General features: G+C 38.7%; 1 long non-coding RNA gene across 1 annotated transcript; it reads right to left on the bottom strand.

Moving 5' to 3' along the window:
• Positions 1-5960: 5960 nt before the first annotated feature.
• LOC148155065 (uncharacterized) lies at positions 5961-8633 on the bottom strand. Its single transcript, XR_015765726.1, has 2 exons — positions 7146-8633; positions 5961-6444 (listed from the first exon to the last, which is right to left on the bottom strand). It is a non-coding gene; the product is annotated as an uncharacterized LOC148155065 (long non-coding RNA).
• Positions 8634-10154: the final 1521 nt, after the last annotated feature.

Below are 10154 nucleotides of genomic sequence, written 5' to 3'. Positions count from 1 at the left end.
TGGTCTGCCTTTGCCCTCTGCACTGAGCTTGGGAACATGATTTGGAATATCAGTTTCTTGAAAAGAAACATTCAGGGAGAAGTGTCACTTTTATTTTTATTTATTTATTTAGAAATGGGCTTTACATATTTCAGGTAACTTTTATTTTCACTTTGCACACAATGGAGGGAATTTTGTCCTGCAGTATGGTGGTACTGCCATTGCATCCCAGCTATTCTCAGTGCTCATTGAACATGTAACAGGTAAAAAAAAAAAATAAATTATATTTTCATGCCGCAGCCAGAGGCACCACAGTTTCAGTCATTTGACAACCGGATCTGAGACCTCAGTAAACGTAAAAAGACAAAGAAAAAAATGAAAATGGTCTGTAGCGTCAAGGTTGGGGAATGGATGACCTCTATGTTTAAACTTTTTTTAGTTAAAAAAATTACTGTGGAAACAACAAAAGAAATACCAGCAGACTTCAACAGTGTCAACTCAAATCAATTTTATTCTGTTTTCTTTATCTCACAAATCAAATATTAATTTCAAAGGATTTCATTATCATAAAATCAAATAACATCCTCTGCTTGGATGCAGAACAAGTTCCATTAATTGATATAATCCACCATGACAGGCTGAAAGACAGACTTATACAGCCTAGACAGAGATTCTGTTTCTGCCTTGTTTCCTCTTCGTGCGTTGATCACATTAAGGATGTGCATTCCTGCAAACAATATTATTTAAATTCACATTTGAATATATATAAGACCCCCATTCCTCAAACATATTGTGCATGCATAGATGATATTCATACATTAAACATGACTTTACTCATACAATGTTAAGTACTGTAGCTCAACATGCGATTAACATTTAACTGTTTTGTACACAGCCAGAGTTACCGACTTTTAAGAAAAGCTTGCATTGTGGATACAGGAGGAGTCAGTGTTAAAACCAGGCTATTGTTTATATATATATATATATATATATATATATATATATATATATATATATATATATATATATATATATATATATAAATGAAACAGTAATAACACAAGAAATCTGTAAGAGGACAAACTTTTTCACAGTACTATGCGTCGGCATACTGTACCAGGTGGCTGATTCAGTCGATCTGACAACGCAAACATGTCTCAAACGTCACACCTCACAACCTTCATTAAACCAGTCACTGTATTTGTCAATCAGCGAAAACATCTTTTGCAAAAATGAATTGAAAGAAAAACACCCACAATGCTGATAACAGTAATTATTGCAAGCAGGTTAACAAAGGAAAACTTCTTCTGCATCGGGTGAGTAAACAGTGCGATCACTGAACTAAAAAAACAAAAAGGTTGGAATGATTCAGCGTAAACAGAAAAAAAAACAAACTGGAAGAGTTGCGGCACACGAGGTCGTGCATTTATAATCAGTGTTTGAAATTAAGTCACATTTGCCATTCTATTTAAGTTCAGTTCACTAACAATGTTTTGCATCAATTATGTGAGGAGAAACATCCGACATCAAGAGTGACAATACTCGTCCCAGGCTTTATTAATATCTCTGCAGAAAGCTATCGCGTTGCATGGAGTATCAGTTTCTCCACCGCTCCTTCCCCTCGCTCTGTCACTTACTGGAGCGTACGCCTCCCACTGCTTTTAGATTAACCTTGTATTTCCTCTTTTACTGTTCAAGTCAAGCTTTCATATCATCCAGCCTAGCATGTCGTTGACTCCTTCAACTGATAAATGTAATTCACAGCTTCCAGTCTTTCTAATTCAGCAGTGCTGCACATGCCACACCAAGTGAATAAATTAGATTCGACATCAGAGTCTTACAGTGTGGGGCGGGGGGGAAACTCAACAGAACAAGGTTTGTAAAACAGCCTTCGATCGGCTCCCGTCTCGTATGAGGTCCCTTCAGTCTCGTTCCGATCTCTAATTTGATAAATATTTGGGTTTCAATGAATCATTCATCATTCCTGCCTCTTTTGTTTTTTAAGCTGCTGTTTGTGACAGGTGGACTTTCCAAAGAAAATCTTAAAGGGGCAAAGTCACCGTTTTCTCAATGTGATTCATGCTGAACTGAAATTGGTGCTTGTTTCTTAAGCAAAACCTCCTCAGTCTGAAATATGGAGACAACCACGACCAGATGGACCGGAATGAACCGACGCACACAATAAATGCAAACAAATTAAAAGTAAAAAAAAAAAAAAAAAGGTGTCTTTCACTGTTCAGGCTTAAAATAAATACTGTGAGGTGTGACAGGATGCCAATCAATGCTATCTTATATTACTGTAGAGAAAACAATCTCTATAGTCCTGAAGATACATTCCACAATGTGATGATGTATTTCCATTGGCCCCTCCATACTGATCTATGTAACTACACTCCAGGATGATGAAATATATGCCATTAAAGAGATTGATTTTCTTGTAAATGTCATCTAAAATTAAAAGCGATTCACTGGACGTTACGGCTGAAATTTATCATCTCTTTCTTTAGCAGCTTTGTAACTTTAAGTCTGAGAATGATTAGTAACTGTTAAGCATTAGCTGCAAACTACGAGAGGGTTTCACATTAAAAACTTCCCCATTCCTGCGGAGATGGGAAGACCTGTTCTTTATACCCTGTCATTTGTTCAACTGGGTAAAGTCTTCTGTCACCGATAATTAGGCCTCAGAGAGCCGTATAAAGACCTACAAAGGGGAATGATTGAACAGATTGCCAGGATCCCTCAAAGCATTCACGAAACACATGAGGGTTGTGTGTGTGTGTGTGTGTGTGTGTGTGTGTGTCTGCGTGAGAGCGCAGATAGACAGACTGGCAGACAAAAAAAACAAAATGAAGGAGGCAGACATGGTCCAATATGATTCTGCTTTTTTTCCGCCGCCAACCTTCTGTCTGTTTTCCACTCCGATGAATTTCCCACTGATAAAACAATTAGACTGAGAGACCTAACAGTGGTTTCAGAGGCATTACTTATGCTTGGCACTAGCATGTTTTCCACTGCTTCACTGCATGTCTCTGTGAGATGGTCTTTAATTACGAAGGCATGCAAAAGGTCGGGTACCCCTGTTTGTGGTAAGAGGGTGGAAAATTAGGTTTTTTTCAAAAGAGAAAGGAGTTCAAAATGAAGTAAGCCTGTGGTGATTTAGTGCAAGAGGAAGAAAAGTAAGAAGTAGAATGACATTTTAAAAACAAATCTGACTTCTCTTGTCTTTAGGTTAATGTCTTGAGTACAATCAACCTTGTATAACTTCAACTGAGTCGTGTTCATAAGGCGATCTCCACTAATTGAGAGAAAGCTTCCATGAGTCCCCTGAAAATGTGGAACTGCAACCTGGAAGACGAGGCGGCGACTCCATGGGACTGAAGTTTATCCAGCACATGTCAGCCTGAAACATTAGAGGCAAAGTTAACATCTCAAAATGTTTGTTGGGCTCCTCACACCGTCCCTAAATCATTGTCGGCTCAGCCATCAGGGAAACATTTTCCATGAAAGGCTTATGTAGGTTGTTGTCTTAATATAGTGCATCCTGGTACCATATTTTCATACAATGCAGAAGCACCAGGCCATGAAGATGATTAAAATAAATATTCTACATCATACCAGGCCGCATTCTTCGATCGCTCTGTGATTTAATTTTGATTCTCACATCCCCATTTTTGGTGTTCTCAGCTGTGGACAAAGGCCAACACGGACACTCTGAGTGATCTGCTGTCCCACACACAACAAACTGTGGAGAACTTTGAATTCTGACACCATTTTATGAAAAAAAAACAACAAAACAAAACAAAAAACCACTATTAACATCGTCACTAAGTACAGCTACCGTGGGGTTGTGTGTGGGATTTGACTGTATGCGCCATGTGTTAACTTCCCTTGTTTATCATGTCAGGATTCGTACCTTGAACCAGTTCTGGTCGATACAGACCCAAAACAGCCTGTAGGAGCTGTAGCTTTGGATCTGATCAGACCCAGTGAAGACATCCAAATATTGCTCTTGCCAATTCTTTCTTGTTTTAAGACGTTAAAGTTGGAGATTAAAGTCGTGCATTGCTGAAGAGCTAATCAATATTAGTGTTCTGGATAAGCTCGAGGCCAAATAAATGTCTGAATTTCTAACACCATTAAGATGCTAGGCAGATGGGCAATATTGTGAAATGGGGTTTTAGTTTCCAGTCTGTTGTGGTTACTAGAGCTTTTATTTTCGCTTTACTTTCTTTGACCACTGAGGATCCCGGCATCTCCTTATCTGATGAAATATACAGACTTTTTGTTAAAGTTATCTAAAATTGGAGAAAAGTTTAATTTAAAAACAGTGAGTATTGCAAGCTATGATCGTTGCCAAAGGGAGTGTTACTAAATGATAACCCAGACTTTTATTTCAAGTCATTTTAAGTCAGTTTGGGGTATAAAGAAAATATGTTTTGACTGGCTCAACTTTGGTTTAAATACTTAAATACTTGCCCGGTAAAACTCCTGGACAAACTTATATTGCTGTGTTTTAAGCACAAATAATTAGAACTCACAGAGTGTACGTATTTTTATGAGGGATTGTATCTAAACCCCCTGTTGTCTCAGGATGATTGTTCGGGTCAGTGGAAACCTATCATTCTCGAAGAGCAGTGTACTTAGGCCCATTTCCTCCTAATGACAGCAGCCCCAGGCTCTTCCAGGCACACTGACTCCCGAGTGACAAAGAATATGATCCAAGGCTCCCGTTGTTCTCGGGGACAGGTCTTATTTGTCTCAGGAAAGGGCATCAGAAATGGCCAAGCCAATTGTGTTTCCAGACTTGTTTTCCCCACTGGATGTATGGCGAGCATTAAACCGCCATTAGCAGCCGTGGCCACTATCACGGCCAGACTTCTGCATGCCGTTTTAGGCTACATAAGAAATGCCATCGGGGAAATTCAAGTAAGACCTGAGAGGGGTGAAACTAATGCACAAAGCCAGAGCTCCCTGGTCTTCACAACAGCAGCAATGTGCATGAAAACAGGCTGCAGCGGGAGCACAACAGGAAGCGATGAAAAAGTAATTTTCAACCTCGGCCCCCTTTTGCCGGGAGTGCCACTGCAGCTCCGAGTGGCCCCTGGCACATTGATTCAGAGATGAAGGGGAGGCTCCGCAGCGGCGTGATCTTAAACGCGATGACACAGGACTCTGTGGCTGGCTCTTTGGACAGGTGCATGCTGGGTGATTTATGTGCACGTCCTCCTGCGGGTCCCCAGGAGCAAATATTGACGGTTTATTTCTCCGAGCTCAAGGCAACAGGGAGGCAGCAATTTCTTTGTTTTCTCTTTTTTTCCCTCTTAGACTGCAGATAAATTGAACCCCGCAAGATGCAAACACACCTGACAGGGAGCAATTTTTTCCCCCAACTTACCCATCAGCCCCCATCCAACTTCAGAGAACGGAGAAGTGGGGGAAAAAGCAACTTAATAGCAAACATTATTGATTTGTCATTTCTCTTCATGGACATCTCTACACAACAGGGATATTTCAATTACGTAGGTGCTTTAGCATTACTTCCCAGTCAGGGCAGACCACCTACCGTCAAACCTCTTAGACATTTCTGCATATAATTGCACTTACACACTTTCAATGCCCTGCGTCTGAATAACCTTATACTCAGAAAATCTATGCAAAGCCTATTGCAGCATCAATGTGCTATGTTGAATAATAGTAAAGTTTGTTTGTCTTAATATAGCAACATAAGTCTAAAACAATTAATTAGCCAGTAATGGTCAACTAAAATAATAAAGAATGATAAAAGAATAATAAGAAAAAGAAAAAATTAAGGAATAAATATAAGAGGAAAGCTTAAAAACTCAAATAAAAATCACAGTTCGGTTAGAATATGTGTTTTACAGGAACTAATGTGTGTTGTGAGGAATTGGGAGTGAGTCCAAGCTGGATGTTGAAGCAACCAGTCCATAACGCAGAGAAGAAGGCGGTGCTGCACATTAATGGACAATTGATTCTTAATGTTTTATTAATCAGCCAACACAGTAATGAACTGAATTGAGTTCTGAATGACCAATATTCTAATAAACAGTGGAGCATGTGGAGTTCAGCGCGCCTGGCGGTCAGAGGTGTGTGGTGGCAACTCTTGATCTAGCAGCTGGAGTTGGCGTCTGCTCGGACCGGCACACTGAATGCATGCAGAGCCGTCGCTTCACTGCCGACTTCTCAGGGAGTGGAGAAAAAAAGAAAACGTTTCTTCTAGGGAGAATCAATTGAGATTCTTTCTGCGGGAGCTAAGACAGCCAATTTCAGGCAGCTAGTCTCCTTTTTTGGCCGTGGTACGGGTCACTGGTTGCAGAGACAGCTGGCCGTATTTCATTTTGGATCCAAGATTCTTCTTCGAAGATGTAGACTTTTACTCAGCCAGAGAGATCAAGACGTTCATGGACATGTCTCACCAATGCAGCAGCTGCTGATGGGGAACACCTCCTACCAAAGGAGCACGTCATGAAAATGGGTTAATGCAGTGCATTCTGGGATTCAGTTTTCACCAGTCCGGTCTCCACGTCTCCCCAAAAGATTTCTCGATATTTCTATTCTTTGCATTCAGAACGGAAGTAGATTTTTGGCATGTTGTGATTATCTTTAAGTTACTTTTTTTTTTTTTTTTTACATTTCAGAGTCAAATACAGTTGTTAAAGTTACTTAGTCATTGATTGTTTTAAAGCTTTCTAGAATAATAAATGATTCACCAGGAATAATTGTTCAATGTAGGGGGGAAAAAAAAAAAAAATTTCACACATATTGACAGACATGTAGACAATATCTGTTTAACACGTGCGTATATTTATGAACACTATTTGAATGAGGAAAAAAAATTGTTGTGACTAGACATTAAAGGTCAAAACCAAAAACTTTTTAGGTAATCTGGATGACAGCAGTTAATTTGGGTGAAAGGTCAACTCTCATGAGTTTGTGTGCAACACAACAGAAAGCAAACATGTAATTATAACGGCTCTGTTGTAAATGACTTTCAGATCATGCATAAATCATATGCAGTCAGTTTTGACTGCAGAGTTTTCTACAAGTTTAGACGGTTAAAACCGATCATGTTTCAAAGTATAACCTTGACGTTTCAGTCGGGGACAGAGAAAAACCACACACTTAAGAATCCAACAAGTTTAACCCACCATGCTCAGTCCGGAGGGTCCCGTTTCTCTCCTCTTTAATTTGCTGCTTACTTGGAAATGGACTGCACAGGTTTTTCCTCGGTAAAGTTCGCTCCTGGGGGAAATTGTGTTTAGTGTTATCGGTGGGAGATACACTGGCTCAGTCAGCTAGAACAAACAATTATTGTACAAAGGGCAAGGAAGGGACGTCCAGATGAAACAGCAACCCCTGTTTACTGAACTGACCCCCCTCCTATAACAGAGTCATATAATGAGGATAATACATTATTGAATGGTGAAGATAGGGGAGGTCTGCTCCATGTTCAATAATGTCCATAAATATTTTACTTCCTTTAGTCTCTTTTCTGGCGGAGCGTGTGCTTGTACTTAAAAATTGGTTGTGTTCACGGATTTGTAGACAATCAGTGAGAGAAACTAAATAACTTAACACAGTGGTGTGCACCTCCTCTGGCTCTAAGAACAAATGCTTCCTGCCTCTCTTGCCACAGGGGGGAAGTCAGAAACAAACTGGAATGCTGTTGCAACAGTGCCGTTCAACCAGCTTTGTTTTGTCTCTTGTCTGAGAGACCACACATAATAAATGAGTCTATTTTGTTATCCCGGTACCAATCTATGCACAAATCAATTCAGCTGCTCAGGAACGGAAAAAGCTTTTTTGTTTTTTCCAAGCATGATTGAATAAAATATGCCAAATTACACTTCAGTTTTACTTTTATCAGCAATACAAAATGATTTTCTTTGTTTATGGCTCATCAGCAGGATTCTTTTTTTTTTTTTTTGCCCGGCTCTCATCTTAACCCAAATGCTCGAAATGCATGACCACCCTCACGGCTTATGTTGAAGGTTATTTCTGGTTCAAAGTTGTTTTTTCCCTCCATGCTGTTACCAAGTGATGTTCGAGAGATAATTATACATTTTGTTCTTATAAAGATGTACCAAAGAATATTCCCTGTTGTGATCGTCTTAGTCTTTTTTATTTATTTATTTATTTATTTATTTTTTGCTTTGCAGATGAAGTTCAACCAAGTCGCATCTCCATCAAAGCTAACCCAGCAAACCAAAGGATTAAAATATTCTCTTCAACCACTGTTGTTCTTCACTTTAGTCAGTTATTGCGTTGAAAACAACAACAACTACACTGCTCTGATATTTATGTAGTTTCATTTTTTTCTTTTTTTTTCTCAGAAGACTCTGATTTGCAAGGCCTGTGATGGACCAACAGTCTGTCAAAGGTGCACCAAGTCTCTCATCTAGAGACTTAAGTGCAAAAAGCACAAAGACACTTAAAAAAAACCTGAAATAAAAATAAAAGCTCATGCACAGACATACCGCAATCTTCAAGGCCCAGTTTCATGGTGAACTTGTAACTTAAACAAACGTGACCTCTAATTTTTAATGCCTTCCAATGTTTCCCTGTGGCCACTATTTATTAATTAATATTACCTCAAATCCAATGTCTTTCAGGCACCCATTCAGCACACAGGATAAACAGACAAGCCTGAATAGAAAACAAAACAAAAACAAGAAACAAAGAAGAGTACAAATAAATGCACTCATTTATTTTTTTTACCAATGAGCACTGAGCATTTTATCTGCTCATTGGTAAAAATATGAGCACTTTATTTGTATAAATTCATGTTCATGGTCAGAAAAATAAAGCTTCCTTTCAATTTTATGCATTCACAGAAGGGACAGATCCCATCTGTCAGACAGCAAACATGCTGCGAGTACAAACACATGAAGACCAGGAAAAGAGAAGTATTTCTCTGTATTTTTTAATACATTTCTTGTGAATTGAAAACTTTTTTTTATTTTAGTAGTTTCGTGGGACATTTCGGGGGGAAACTCCTTTCAAAATGATGCACAATGCCACTTTGATTTGGGGCTGGAGTTTGCGTGCTTGATTGAGCCACTTGTTCAGCTGCCCGCATTACAGCATTTACAGATGATGAACTCTGCTTCATTCATGCAATCAAAACTAATTTATCACCCAGCTAAACAGTACGCGCTGATTGGAGGAAAGTGACACAGGTGAGTGATTTAGATCGGTTGTAGTTTAATAATGGCAGCGACATCAGTTCACCGACGACAAAATAAATGTGAACATGGCAGCAAAGTAGAAAACATGTAATGTTGTTTTAGAGTTTATTGAACCACAGCAGTTTAGGTCCACAAAATCTTTAGTTGAAAACAAGAAACACTGTCCGCAAAGTGAGGCTCTTCTGCTTCCGCCAGACTATTGGCTCATAAAGCAAAATGCAAGACTCTCTTAGAAACTTTCAAAGAATGCATTGTGATTTTTTTTTTTCTGTTTCCTAAATGCACCAATGTCTCCTGGGTAGAACTCAATATTTAAGTGTATCTTCTTTTTTTGTTAAACTGTCTATAAATAAACATTTTGTTGGCCTAAACTGGCCTATAAAACTAAAGGAGGAAACACCAAATAGGTCTAAAGCTTTTACATGTACTTCACTTTTCTGGAGGACTTTCTCTCTTTATTATCGCTCACCTTTTCAGAGACACATTTATGTTTATGTTTACTTTTGTTGCCCCATCTTCACGGCTAATTCAAACTTATTTAATGTTGCTAATAGCGTCTGTGATTGACAGCAGTGATTGACAGGCAATATTCCACGGAGGATTGACATGATGACAAAGCTGGACAAGGCAAAGAGACCCAACAAACTAAGCAAGCTAAAATTAAATACTTGAATTTAATGATGATCATCGTTCTAGAATTTGAACATTTATTTATTTATTGAGAATGAGGATGTTGTTGATTTAATGATATAATCCGAGATACATTCAGATTTTAAGTAGTGTAACACTTTTAACATTTATTTGGCAAGTTAACTTAAAAGTATAATGTAATAATCTTACTGTTTTCTTTTATTATTATTGTCACAATTTATGCACTTTATTGTTTGTTCACGTTTTATATATTAGTAAAAGGATTTTCTAGGCACTAGTGACCTTTATCAGATAGTGATCCAACAGGAAGGGTTCAGA

Source organism: Poecilia mexicana, unplaced genomic scaffold (genome assembly GCF_051168715.1).
Source record: "Poecilia mexicana isolate PSO_F unplaced genomic scaffold, ASM5116871v1 scaffold_16, whole genome shotgun sequence".
NCBI classification, from domain to species: domain Eukaryota; kingdom Metazoa; phylum Chordata; class Actinopteri; order Cyprinodontiformes; family Poeciliidae; genus Poecilia; species Poecilia mexicana.
The sequence above is the reverse complement of the archived record's forward strand: the minus strand, read 5'-3'. Positions and strand labels throughout refer to the sequence as shown.